The sequence below is a fragment of the Prionailurus viverrinus genome, chromosome X, assembly GCF_022837055.1.
Source record: "Prionailurus viverrinus isolate Anna chromosome X, UM_Priviv_1.0, whole genome shotgun sequence".
In the NCBI taxonomy this organism is placed as follows: domain Eukaryota; kingdom Metazoa; phylum Chordata; class Mammalia; order Carnivora; family Felidae; genus Prionailurus; species Prionailurus viverrinus.
This window is the reverse complement of record NC_062579.1, coordinates 44,505,497-44,520,848: the sequence shown is the minus strand read 5'-3', so window position 1 is coordinate 44,520,848 and position 15,352 is coordinate 44,505,497.

The following is a 15,352-nucleotide window of genomic DNA, read 5'->3' as shown; positions in this document are numbered from 1 at the left end:
CAGTGCTGGTTCCCACAGGTGGCCATGTGTTTATGCTGGGTGGCAGGGAATGGAAATGGCACCTGCCAGCTACTTTGTTTCTGAAAGATTCTCTCCATGATCCTTGTCTATCCAGGCTATGTCTTGTTATGAGTGAATCATGTTCCCCTCCATCTTCCCCTGGCATTTTTCAAATTTCTGGCTTTCTATGCTCTGTCTGCTCAGATTGATCGGCCTACTGCCTCTTTAAGTGCAGAGACTCAGTTTCCTAATGCCCTCAGGGCTCTCCTGGAGCTGAGCGGGATGATTATCAGAATTCCAGGCTTTAGGTCCCACTGGCTATAGAACTCACAAAATTTGGCCCCTCTCACTTTGAAAGCCAAATGTTACAGAGGTTTGTCTTCCCCTTGAGAACTCCTCTGTGTGATTGTCTGTTTCTCACCATTCACTGCTTTCCTGGCTCCCTCTGATCTGCAGATGGCCACAGTCACATTAGATCTCAAATCACATCTCTGCCTTTCCTATTTGCTTCAGTGTGGCCTCTTCTGTAATTTTGATTGTGGACTTCATAGTGGCAGTCTTTGGGTCCTTTTCTGAGTTATTTTAACTTGTCTGAGTGTTATCTAGATGTATCTGGGTGACAAGGAAAGCTTAGGGTCCTCCTACTCCACCATCTTCCCAGAATCTCCTGGTATTTTTTTTTTTGGAGGAACCTCCATACTGTTTTTCACAGTGTCTGTACCAATTTATGTTCTTGTCAAGAGTATATGAGAGGAGGACTTAAGATGGCAGAGAATTAGGAGGACCCTGGGCTTTCCTTGTCCCTCAAAAACTGCTGTATTGAGGTCAGATTACTTGGGATATCCAGGAAACCAATCTGCAGAGTGTCAAAAGGACCCCACAGTTAGAGCGAGACAGCTTGGCAGGTGCAAGGTGCAAGGATGTGAATTGGGGGAGAGAAAAAAAGGCGGCACCAAAGAGGAGAGAGAACACTTTCCATGTAGAGACAAAATGTAAAGAAAGAGAAGGGTTGAGATAATGTGGCATCAAGTTAGCACAAGAAGAAAACTTCTCTGGAATACGGACTGGAAAGTGAGAAGTACTGAGTATCCCAGTTCTTTTTTACAAAGGTTTGCTTACACCAAACACTGCCCCTATGCGCCTGGGAACCACTTATTTACTGGGGAAAGACTGACTTTGAACCAATGCAGCTGGTTTCTCTTTCAGACCAGCACAGCCACCACCTCCAAGCACCAACGGACAACTCTTTTTTTTTTTCCTTCTCCTTCTTTTTATGTTTTGAAATCAGGCTCATAATTCCTATTGTTTTTGTTATTTTTTTTCATTTTCTTTTCTCTTTTTCTTTTATTTTTTCTTCAAAGTTTATTTATTTATTTTGAGGGAGAGAGAGAGCAAGCAAGTGGAGGAGAGGTAGAGAGAGAGAGGGAGAGAGAATCCCAAGGAGGCTCCATACTGTCAGAGTACAGCCCAACTCAGGGCTCAAACTCACGAATCGTGAGATCATGACCTGAGTCGAAATCGAGTTGGACACTCAACCGACTGAAATACCCAGGCGCCTCTCTCTCTCTTTTTCTTTTTGATCCGGCTTTTTTATTCTCTTCTTTTTCCTTTTTTCTTTTTTTCTGCTTTTTTCCCTTATTTTTACCATTCTTTTTCTTTGGAATTACTCTTATAGTTTTTTGATTCTCTGTGTTTTTTTTTTGTTGTTGTTGTTGTTGTTGTTCCATTTCGTTTTCCTCTTTCTTTTCTTTTTTTTTTTTTTTTTGGATTCAACTTGGAATCAGGCGCCCCAACTTTTTTTCCAGGGTTACTTCAACAAACAAATCAAAGAACACCTAATTAAAGGTCCAGACACTCCACTGCTGCAAGCAAGGAGGAGTGCTGCAGAAGACTGACCAGTAGGAAAGATAAGCAAAAACACAAAAGCAGAGTGCACACAACACACACCCGAAATACTTCCTGGATTGTCAGGCCCTGGACAATGTATGACCCCTTTTACTTATAGTACTATGAGTACTATATGAGTAGCACCTCAATTCCTTTGCTGGTTATGGGTTGCTCCAATTTTTCTATTTCTTCATGTTTGAAGTTTTATAGTGTGTGGGTGTCTAGAACATTGTACATTTCTTCCAGATTATTCAGTTTGTTGGCATCTAATTTATCATACTATTCTCTTATAATTGTTTTTATGTTGTATTGATTTTGATCTTTCATCTTTCATTCATGATTTTATCTATCTGGGTCTCGTTTCTTTTTGAGAAGTATGACTAGGGGTTTATCAACTTTTAGTTTCATTGATCTGTTCTACTGTATTTTTTTTGTTTCTATATCATTTATTTCTGTTCTAATCTTTATTATATCCCTTTTTCTGCTGGCTATGGACTTTATTTGCTGCTCCTTCTCCTGCTCCATTCGGTGTAAGGTTAGTTTGTATATTTGAGGTATTTCTTGCTTCTTGAGATAAGCCTGAATTGCAATGTATTTTTCTTTTTACTTAAATTTTTTTAATGTTTGGGTGCCTGGGTGTCTCAGTTAAGCATCTGACTTTGGCTTAGGTCATGATCTCACAGGTTTGTGAGTTCAAGCCCCGTGTCCAGCTCTGTGCTACCAATTCAGAGCCTAGAGCCTGCTTCCGATTCTGTGTCTCCCTCTCTCTCCACCCCTCCCCTACTCTCGCTCCGTATCCTTCTCAAAAATAAATAAAAATTTTAATGTTTATTTATTTTTGAGAGGGAGACAGAGAGAGGCAAGATGCAAGAGGGGGAGGGGAAGAGACAGAGGGAGACACAGAATCTGAAAGAGGCTCCAAACTCTGAGCTGTCAGCACAAGGCCCGATGCAGGTCTCAAACTCATGAATCACGAGATCATGACCTGAGCCAAAGTCGGATGCTTAACCAGCTGAGACACCCAGGAGCCCCTGCAATGTATTTTTCTGTTAGGACTGCATTTGTTGAATCCCAAAGGATTTGGACTGTCCAGTTTTCATTTTCATTTGCTTCCATGTATTTTTAAATATCTCCTTTATTTTCCTGGCTAACCCATTCATTCTTTAGCAGGAAGTTCTTTAACCTCCTTGTTTTGAGAGCTTTCCAAATTTGTTATTGTGGTTTACTTCAAGTTTCATAGTGTTGTGATCTGAAAATATGCATGGTATAATCTCAATCTTTTTGTACTTGTTGAGGACTGATTTCTGACTCAATATATGATTTATTCTGGAGAATGTTCCATGTGCACTTGAGAAGAACATGTACTCTGCTGCTTTGGGATGAATTGCTCTGAATGTGTGTCATTCAAGGCCATTGTTTCCTTGTTGATTCTCTGCTTAGATGATCTGTCCTTTGTAGTAAGTGGGGATATTAAAGTCTCCTACTATTATGGTATTATTATCAATGACTTTCTTCATGTTTGTGATTGATTGATTTACGTATTTGTGTGCTTCCAAGTTATAGGCATAGATATTTACAATTGTTAGCTCTTCTTGATAGACCCCTTAATTATGATATTATGCCTTTCTTCATCTCTTGTTGCCATCTTTATTTTAACATTTAGTTTGTCTGAGGTGCTTGGGTGGCTCAGTCAGTTAAGTGTCTGACTTCAGTTCAGGTCATGATCTTGTGGTTTATTAGTTTGAGCACTGCATCAGGTTCTGTGCTGACAGCTCAGAGCCCAGAGCCTGCTTCATATTCTGTGTCTCCCTCCCTCTCTGCCCCTCCCCCGTTCATGCTCTGTCTCTCTCTGTCTCTCAAAAATAAATAAACATTTTTAAAAAGTTTAAAATCTAGTTTTCTGATATAAGTATGGCTACTCCAGATTTATTTGATTTCCATTAGCATGATAGATGGTTCTCCATCCCCTCACTTTCAATCTGTAGGTGCTCTCGGGTCTGAAATGAGTCTCTTGTAGGCAACATATAGATTGATCTTGTTTTTTAAATCCATTATGATACCCTATATCTTTTGATTGGAACATATAGTCCATTTACATGCAGAGTGATTATTGAAAGATATTAATTTAGTGCCATTTTGTTATCAGTAAAGTTGGTGCTCCTGGTAATGTTGTCTGATTATTTGTAGTCTTTCCTGCTTTGGTATTCTTTTTTTTCCCCTCCACTCAGAGAGTCACCCTTAAAATTTCTTGCAGGGATGGTTTAATGTCACAAGCTCCTTTTAGTTTTTGTTTGTCTGGGAAAGTCTTTATCTCTCCTTCTATTCTGATTGACAGACTTGGATAAAGAATTATTTGCTGTGTATTTTTCTATTCAGCACATTGAATATTTTTTTCCACTCCCTTATGGCCTGCCAAATTTTAGTGGACAGATCTGCTACTAACTTCATGTGTCTGCCCTTGTAGTTTAAGGACTCTTTCTCCCTAGCTGCTTTCAGAATTCTCTTTTTCCTTGTATGTTACAAGTTTCACCATGGTATGTAGTGATGTTGGCTTGTTTTGTTGATTTTCAAGGGTATTCTCTGTGCCTCTTTAACTTGGATGCCGGTTTCCTTCCCCAGATTATGGAAATTCTCAGCTCTAATTTTTTTTGAAATAACGATTCTGCCTCATTTTCTTGCTCTTCTCCTGGGACTTCTATGATATGGATATTGTTTCATTTCATGGAATCACTTAGTTCTCTAAGTCTCCCCTCGTGATCTAGTAATTTCCTTTCCTTCTTTTTTTCAGCTTCCTATTTTCCATATTTTTCTTCTATTTCACCTATTTTCTCCTCTGCTTCTTCAATCCTTGCTGTCACTGTATCTAGTTTTTTTGCATCTCAGCTATAGTGGTTTTTTATTCATCCTGAATAAATACACCACATTAATAAAACAAAGGATAAGAGCCATATGATCCTTTCAATAGGTGCAAAAAAGCATTTGAAAAAACACAGCCTTCTTTCTTTTTCAACGTTTTTTTTTTGGGGACAGAGAGAGACAGAGCATGAACGGGGGAGGGGCAGAGAGAGAGGGAGACACAGAATCGGAAACAGGCTCCAGGCTCCGAGCCATCAGCCCAGAGCCTGACGCGGGGCTCAAACTCATGGACCGCGAGATCGTGACCTGGCTGAAGTCGGACGCTTAACCGACTGCGCCACCCAGGCGCCCCAACACAGTCTTCTTTCTTAATAAAAACCCTCAAGAAAGTAGGGATACAAGGAACATACTTCAATCTTATAAAATCCATGGATGAAAGGCCCACAGCTAATACAATCCTCAAGGGGGGGAAACTGAAAGCTTTCTAAGGTCAGAAACAAGACTGGGATGTCCCCTCTCACCACTGTTCAACATAGTACTGAAATTCCTAGCCTCAGCAATTAGACAACAAAAAAATAAATAAAGCCATACAAATTGGAAAAAGGAAGTGAAACTTTCACTCTTGGCAGACAATATGATGCTCTACATGAAAAACCTGAAAGACTCCACTGAAAAGCTGCTGGAACTGATATGTGAATTCAGCAAAGCCCCAAGATACAAAATCAACCTACAGAAATTGGTTGCATGTCTATACACCAATAATGAAGCTGCAGAAAGAGAAATCAAAGAATTGATCCCATTTACAATTCCACCAAAAACCATAAGATACCTAGAAATATGCCTAAACAAAGAGGTAAAATACCTGTACACAAGACTATAGAAAGCTTATGAAAGAAATTGAAGAAGACACAAAGAAATGGAAACATATTCCATGCTCATGAATTGAAAAAACAAATATTGTTAAAATGTCGAGGGGCGCCTGGGTGGCGCAGTTGGTTAAGCGTCCGACTTCAGCCAGGTCACGATCTCGCGGTCCGTGAGTTCGAGCCCCGCATCAGGATCTGGGCTGATGGCTCAGAGCCTGGAGCCTGTTTCCAATTCTGTGTCTCCCTCTCTCTGCCCCTCCCCCGTTCATGCTCTGTCTCTCTCTGTCCCAAAAATAAATAAACGTTGAAAAAAAAATACTTTAAAATGTCGATACTACCCAAAGCAATCTACATATTCAATGCAATCACTATCAAAATAGCACCAGCATTCTTCAGAGAACTTGAACAATCCTAAAGTTTGCAAGGAACCAGACAAGATCATGAATATACAAAGTATTATTGAAAAACAAAACCAAAGCTAGACTCATCACAATTCCAGAATTCATGCTGTATTACAAAGTTATAATCATCAAGACAGTATGGTACTCACATAAAAACAGACACATAGAGTAACAGAACAGAATGGAAAACCCAGAAATGGACCCACAAACATATGGCCAACTAATCTTTGACAAAGAAGAAAAGAATACCTAGTGGAAGAAAGACAGTCTCTTCAACAAATGGTGTTGAGTAAACTGGACAGCGACATGCAGAAGAATGAACCTGGGCCACTTTCTTACACCATACAAAAAACTAAATTCAAAATGGATGAATGGCCTAAATATGAGACTGGAAACCATCAAAATCCTATAGGGAAAAACAGGCAGCAACATCTTTGACTTTAGCCATAGCAACCTCTTCCTAGACACGTTGATGCAGGCAAGGTAAACAAAAGGAAAAATGAATTATTGGGACTTAATCAAGATCAAAATCTTCTGCAAAGTGAAGGAAATAATCCACACAACTAAAAGGCACCCTATAGAATGAGGTAGTATATTTGTTTTTTTTTTAATGTTTATTTATTTTTGACAGAGAGACAGAGCATGAGTGGGGGAGGGGCAGAGAGAGAGGAAGACACAGAATCCGAAACAGGCTCCAGGCTCTGAGCTGTCAGCACAGCGCCCGACGCGGGGCCTGAATTCATGGACAGTGAGATCATGACCTGAGCCAAAGTCAGACTCTCAACTGAGTCACCTAGGTGCCCCGAGGGAAGATATTTGTAAATGACATATCTGATAAAGGGTTAGTATCCAAAATCTATAAAGAACTTATCAACACCCAAAAAATAATCCATTTAAGAAATGGGGAGAAGACATGTATAATGTTTTTCTAAACATGACATCCAGATGGCTAAGACACATGAAAAGAAGCTGAACATCACTCATCATCAGGGAAATACAAATCAAACCACAATGAGATACAACCTCATGCCTGTCAGAATGGCTAAAATTAACAACACAAGAAACACGTGTTGGCGAGGATGCAAAGAAAGGGAAAACTTTTGCCCTATTGGTGGGAATGCAAACTGGCACAGCCACTCTGAAGAACAGTATGGAGGGTCCTCAAAAAGTTAAAAATAGAAATACCCTATTATCCATCGATTGCACTACTAGGTATTTGCCCAAAGGATAAGAAATACTAATTCAAAGGGGGTAGTTACCCCCAATGTTTATAGCAGCATTATTTACAATTGTCAAACTGTGGAAAGAGCACAAATGTCCATCCACTGATGAATGGGTAAAGAAGTTGTGGCATATGTATACAATGGAACATTTCTCAGCCATCAAAAGCAATGAAATCTTGCCATTTCCAATGACATGGATGGAGCTAGAGAGGATTATGCAAAGCAAAATAAGTCGTCATAGAAAGACAAATACTACATAATTTTACTCATGTGCAGGATTCAATAGAAAAAACAGATTAACATAGGGGGCAGGGATAGAAAAGAAGAGAGAAGGAAACAAACCATAGGAGATTTTTTATGAAAGAGATCAAACTGAGGGTTGGTGGAGGGAGGTGCATGGAGGATGGGCTAAATGTGTGATGGGTATTAAGGTGGGAACTTGTCATGTTGAGGCACTGGGTGTTATATGTAAGTGATGAATCACAAAATTCTACTCTTGAAACCAATATTACACTATACATTAACTAACTGGAATTTAAATACAATTTTGAAAAAAATTTAAAAATAGAATTTGTTGCATCAAAAGGATACAAACAAAATCAGCAAAGGGAACAGGTAAATGGATTAAAGTCTGGAGCAATCCAGGCACAAGCTTTCAAAATTCTTCCTCAAGTGGTGTTACACAGGACATGGTTAATTCCTCCAGCAATGAGATGTAATAATACATGTGAAATCTTGCCTGACAGGTAAGCTCTTTAGAGACTCTACACCCAGGATTTTTATTGGAACTAATCTTGTAGGCATTTTCTGCCTTGGTACCTTCTACCTAGCCTATACCAAAATTCCAGACTCACAGAACAAAAACAAGTGTTCAGCATAAGCCACGCTTTTTAAACAGTTTAGGTACAATAAGCCACTCTTCTCAGTTTGGGGGAATAGCGAAAATCCATCTAAAATCCAAGTTCTCAGATGTCAGCCAAGGGCTAACCTTGCAATCAGGCCCTCAAAGGAGAGCTGTCAAGCGTGCTCTTTTAAATTTTTTCTGCACACTTAAACACTGTATCTTCAGCCATGTTGGAACCTCAGGACTCCGGACCCATATTTCTAATTGTGGTATATCTAACTCTGTATCTAACTCGTATATCTATGCCTACTTGATAATTCCAATAAGATTGCAAAGATACCTCACTTTTGACATCACAGACACCAGTTGTTGAAAATATACTCTGCATTGAAACTATTCTAAGCACTTTACACATACTAAGATGCTTAATCCTCAGAGCAACTATATGAAGTAAAATTATTACCTGCATTTTACAAATAAGAAAACTTAAGCACAGAAAGGGTTACGATTATGCAGTTAGGGAAGTAATTTGTGGAACCAAGATTCAATCCGAATCAGTCTGACTGTTTAACCTATGTTCTTAATGACTATTCAGTAGTGTCTCAACATATCCAAAATAAAACTTATAATCTTTCCCCCCAACTCTGTTCCTCTTTCGGGTTTCCCTATGTCTATGATAGTTATCATCATTTATCTCTCCAGACAGGACACTTTCTTGATAACTTCCCATCTCTCACCTCACCACCACCTATAACCAATTTATCACTAAGTTATATCTAGCTTGACTTCTCTTACACATCTTTTTAATCTATCCAGATTTCTCCATCTTTAACATCACATGGATCAATAACATTTACATTAATCTCTAATTCAATGGGCCATATAGATATAGTCAACTGCCTAGGGATTGTTTAGTAAAAAGATAGAAAAAAAACCTGGGCTGTATACAGTTTACAGAGTTAACCTGACCTACCAGCTTGGAACCTTTATATAAGAAGTCAATTTCCATGTTATTTAAACTGCCATTATTTTGGGTCTGTCAAAAGCAGCTATGTCCTAACTGATATAGAGTGCTTCTTCCAAATAATGGTTACCAGAAGGGAGGTGGGTGGGGGGATGGGTTATATAGGTAATGGAAATTAAGGAATGCACTTGTTGTGATGAGCACGAGGTATTCTATAGAAGTGTTGAATCACTATACTGTACATCTGAAACTAATATTACACTGTATGTTAATTATCTGAAATTTAAATAAAAACTTAAAAAACTAAAGTGCTTGTTATGGTACACATGCTCACAATAGGTCACAGGACTGTGCATTGGGAGGCATTAGAAATATTATTTTACAAGAAAATAACACTGATATATTATGGAGAATACAAAATCCAAATACATTTTTAACATAAAACACAGGATCTCGAAGGAACCTAATTTATCACTTGTAGCAGGCTCCTATTAGCTCTGTCCCAAATTCTTCTAGCTTTCAATTTATCCCTCTTACCCACTGTGATGGTAAAGCTTGAGCATTCTTTTCTAGGGCACAGAGCTATGAGTACCTGAAGGCCACACAGGTTTCCTCTTTTGATACTAATTTGGAAAGAACCAAGCTACGTGAATAACTGTGGTAAAAGAGGGATTTTATGGCTATAAAAGGAAAACTCATATTCTAGAAGGAAAACTTCATATTAAAATTGGTAGAATTGTTAAATTCAGAAATATGTATGGGATAGATATGTGTAAGAGATTCTATGTAGACAAGCATTTTGAGAATATTTTGTTCATTATATTTTGCTGGTAGAATCAGAACATATTGAATTAGGAGTATTAGATGAATATGATTGGTCAACAAGAACATGTATCAAAACAATAAGATGTTTGGACATATAAAATTAATGCAGAATAATAAAAAATAAGAGTCAGTCTGACATGAAAGGAGCTTGGAAGTCATTACTCAATCCTAAAAGCAAGTAAAAAGTTGGAAAAAATGGAAAAAAATCAGCAACTTTATTTAGGTCTATCAGAGAAATTAGGTTATAGGGTAAACCACTGTCCCCAAAATTGGAGAAACAGACATAAACAGAGAATCACATCTTACTGAAGCAGAAACCCATAAGCATAAAACTTCCCAGGAACCAGAATAGGAAAATCTGAATGTAATTTGTGAACTACTGAAGGTTCAGTGTGGACAAGTCTGACAGATAAAAACCCAGGGGGACCCAGGCATAGGGGACCCTAAAATTTTGTAAGTATTACTTTCAAAATCTCAAACAAGTTTTTACAGTGAATATCAGAGAAAAGTCCCTTCATCCTCCCACCAAAAAGGAGGAAAAAATGAAACCATACTGAAATATGCCAGAGAATTTTGTTCTTCTTATCAAAATCTGCCGTCAAGAGAAACTCTTATAGCAGAGCCTAAACTCTTGGGGTTTTATCAGAGTCTAACCAACCTAATGGAAAGGAAACACCCAGCTCCAGCTCTTCTAGCCTGCCATACTGGAAAAATGAAATACCCAACTCCACTCAACTCTAGGCATCCTGTCCTACCTAAGCGGAGAGAAAAACCTGAGAAACATTTTATGACATTCATAGATAAGAGTTGTAAGCTCACTAAAAGACTGAGGCCTAATCATAAGCCTATAGAATACTTCCTCTACTCCCACACTTTACTACCACATTACCAAAACCCTATTTATAAGCTGTCAAAAAATGCTAAGGCTTACTAAAATGTGGGGAAAATACATAATTTTAACAAATACAGCAAACATAAGAACCATACACAAATATGGTAGGTATGTTAAAATTATCAGACCAAGAATTTAAAACAACTATGATTAATATGCTAAGAGTCCTAATGGATAAAGTAGACAACATGCAAAAACAGATGGACAATATAAGCAAAGAGATGGAATTTCTAAGAAAGAATCAAAACAAAATGTTAGAGATTAAAAAACAACCATTAAAGAAAGCAAAAATGCTTTCAAAGGGCTTATTAAAAGATTAAACACCACCAAGGAAAGAATCTCTGAGCATTAGGATATCTCAGTAGAAACTTCCAGAACAGAGAAGTAAAGGAAAAAAAGATTTTTAAAAATGAAACGATATCCAGTAACTGTGGGACAACTACAAAAGCTATAACATATGTATACTAGAAACACCAGAAGGAGAAGAAAGAGAAAAAGGAACAGAAGAAATATTTGAAGTCATAATGACAGAAAAATGCCTCTAATTGTCATATATCAAGCCACAAACCCAGGAAGCTCAGAGAATACCAAGTGGAAAAAATGTCAAAAATTATATACCTAGGCATATAATATTCAAATTGCAAAAAATCAAATAAAGAATCATGAAAGAAACCAGAGGGCAAAACAACCTAACCTATAGAGGAACCAAGATAAAAATTGTATGTGATTTCACTTCAGAAACCATGCAATCAAGAAGAGAGTGGAGTAAAATAAAATGTTGAAGAAAAAAAAAACACCAACCTAGAATTCTGTGCCCTCTGAAATTATCCTTCAATATTAAGGAAAAATAAATATGTTCCCAGACAAACAAATATTGAGGGAATTTTAAAAGAAGTTCTTCATTTTTTTTTAATTTGAGAGTTTTATTTAAATTCTAGTTAATTAACATAAATGGTAAGATTAGTTTCAGTTGAAGAATTTAGAGATTCCTCCCTTAAATGTAACACCCAGTGCTCATCAAAACAAGTGCTCTCCTTAATACCCATAACGCATTTACTCCATCCCAGACCTATCTCCTAACACCAACCCTCAGTTTGTTCTCTACAGTTAAGAGTCTCTTATGGTTTCCTTAGCTCTCTCTTTTTCCTTCCACTATGTTTATCTGTTTCATTTCTTAAATCCCACATATGAGTGAAATCAGAGTATTTGTCTCAGACTTATTTCAGTTAGCACAATACATTCTAACTTCAACCACATCAATAAATATGGCAAGATTTCATTCTTTTTGATGGCTGAATAGTATTCCATTGCGCACACACACACACACACACACGACACATCTTCCTTATCCATTCGTCAGTCAATGGACATTTGGGCTCTTTCCATAGTTTGGCTATTATTGATAATGCTGCCATAAACATGGGGGGGTATGTGCCCCTTCAAATCAGTAATTTGAGTAAATACCTAGTAGTGCAATTGCTGGATCATAGCGTAGTTCTGTTTTTAGAACAGAACTTTTTTTTTTAATTTTTTTTTCAACGTTTATTTATTTTTGGGACAGAGAGAGACAGAGCATGAACGGGGGAGGGGCAGAGAGAGAGGGAGACACAGAATCAGAAACAGGCTCCAGGCTCTGAGCCATCAGCCCAGAGCCCGACGCGGGGCTCAAACTCACGGACCGCGAGATCGTGACCTGGCTGAAGTTGGACGCTTAACCGACTGCACCACCCAGGCGCCCCGAGAACAGAACTTTTTGAGGAACCTCAATACTGTCTTCCAGTGTCTGCACCATTTTGCATTCCCACCAATATTGTAGGAGAGTTCTCTTTTCTCTGCATCCTTGCCAACATCTGTTGTTTCCTGTGTTGATAAATATAGCCATTCTGACAGGTGTGAGGTGGTATCTCATCATAATTTTTATTTGCATTTACCTGATAAAGACTGATGTTGAGCATCTTTTCATGCGTCTGTTAGCCATCTGGATGTCTTCTTTGGGAAAATGTCTGTTCATGCCTTTTGCCCATTTCTTAACTGTATCATTTATTTTGGGGGTGTTGACTTTGATAATCTCTTTATAGACTTTGGATACTAACCCTTTATCAGATACGTTATTTCCAAATATCTTCTATTCCATAGGTTGTATTTTAGTTTTATTGAATGTTTCCTTCACTGTGCAGAAAAATTTTGTCTTGATTAAGTCCCAATAGTTCATATTTGCTGTTGTTTCCCTTGACTGCAGTGATGTATCTAGGAAGAAGTTGGTACAATTGAGGTCAAAGAAGTTGCTGTCTATGTTCTCCTCTAGAATTCTGATGGATTCCAATCTCACATTTACGATTTTCATCCATTTTGAATTTATTTTTCTGTATGGTGTAAGAAAGTGATCCAGTTTCATTCTTCTGCATATTGCTGCTCAATTTTCCCAACACCACTTGTTGAAGAGACTGTCTTTTTTTCATCGGATATTCTTTCCTGCTTTGTCAAAGATTAATTGGGCATACGTTTGTGGGTCCATTTCTGGGTGTTCTATGGTGTTCCATTGATCTGTGTGTCTGTTTTTGAGCCAGTACCATACTGTCTATATGAGTACAGCTTTGAATTAGCGCTTGAAGTCCATAATCATGATGCCTCCAGCTTTGCTTTTCTTTTTCAAGATTGCTTTGACTATTCAGATTCTTTTGCCATTCTATACAAATTTCAGGATCGTTTGTTTTAGCTCTGCAAAAAATGATGATGGTATTTGATTGCATGAAATGTTTAGATTGCTTTGGGTAGTATAGATATTTTAACAATATTTTCTCTTCCAGTTCACATGCATAGAATGTTTTTCCATTTTTTTTGTGTCCTCTTCAATTTCTTTCATAAGTGTTATATAGTTTTCAAAGTATATATTTTACCTCTTTGGTTAGGTTTATTCTTAGATATCTTATGGTTTGTGGTGCAAGTGTAAGTGGGATCAATTCCTTGATTTCTTTTTCTACCATTTCATTATTGGTGTATGGAAATGCAGCAGATTTCTGTATGTTGATTTTTATACCCTGCGACTTTACTGAATTCCTGTATCAGTTCTAGTAATTTTTGGTGAAGTGTTTTCGGGTTTTCTACATAGAGTATCATGTTGTCTGCAATTAGTGGAGGTTTAGCTACTTCCTTGCCAATTTGGATGCTTTTTATATCTCTTTCTTGTCTGATTGCTGAAGCTAAGATATGCAGTACGTGTTAAATAACAATAGCGACAGTGGACATCCCTATCTTATTCCTAACTGTAGAGGAAAAGTTCTCAAGTTTTTCCCCATTGAGGGTGATATTAGCTGTGGGTTTTGCATATATGGCCTTTACTATGTTGAGGTATATTCTTTCTATCCAGATTTTTTGAAGATCTTCATCAAGAATGGATGCTGTATTTTGTCAAATGTTTTTTTCTGCATCTATTGAGAGGATCATATGGTCCTTATCCTTTCTTTTATTAATGTGGTGTATCATGTTTATTGATTTGCAAATATTGAACCAGCCCTGGAACCCAGGAATAAATTCTACTTGATTGTGGTGAATGATTCTTTTTTTTTTCAATATATGAAGTTTATTCGGGAACGCTCTTGCACTGTTGGTGGGAATGCAAATTGGTGCAGCTGCTCTGGAAAGCAGTGTGGAGGTTCCTCAGAAAATTAAAAATAGACCTACCCTATGACCCAGCAATAGAACTGCTAGGAATTTATCCAAGGGATACAGGAGCACTGATGCATAGGGCCACTTGTACCCCAATGTTCATAGCAGCACTCTCAACAATAGCCAAATTATGGAAAGAGCCTAAATGTCCATCAACTGATGAATGGATAAAGAAATTGTGGTTTATATACACAATGGAATATTACGTGGCAATGAGAAAAAATGAAATATGGCCTTTTGTAGCAACGTGGATGGAACTGGAGACTGTGATGCTAAGTGAAATAAGCCATACAGAGAAAGACAGATACCATATGGTTTCACTCTTATGTGGATCCTGAGAAACTTAACAGGAACCCATGGGGGAGGGGAAGGAAAAAAAAAAGAGGTTAGAGTGGGAGAGAGCCAAAGCATAAGAGACTGTTAAAAACTGAGAACAAACTGAGGGTTGATGGGGGGTGGGAGGGAGGAGAGGGCGGGTGATGGGTATTGAGGAGGGCACCTTTTGGGATGAGCACTGGGTGTTGTATGGAAACCAATTTGTCAATAAATTTCATAAAAAAAAATATATGAAGTTTATTGTCAAATTGGTTACCATACAACAGCCAGTGCTCATCCCAAAAGGTGCCCTCCTCAATACCCATCACCCACCCTCCCCTCCTTCCCACCCCCCATCAACCCTCAGTTTGTTCTCAGTTTTGAAGAGTCTATGCTTTGGCTCTCTCCCACTCTAACCTCTTTTTTTTCCTTCCCCTCCCCCATGGGTTTCTGTTAAGTTTCTCAGGATCCACATAAGAGTGAAACCATATGGTATCTGTCTTTCTCTGTATGGCTTATTATGAATGATTCTTTTAATGTACTGTTGGATTTGATTTGCTACTACCTTGTTGAGAATTTTTGCATCCAGTTTCATCAGGGATATTGGCCTGTA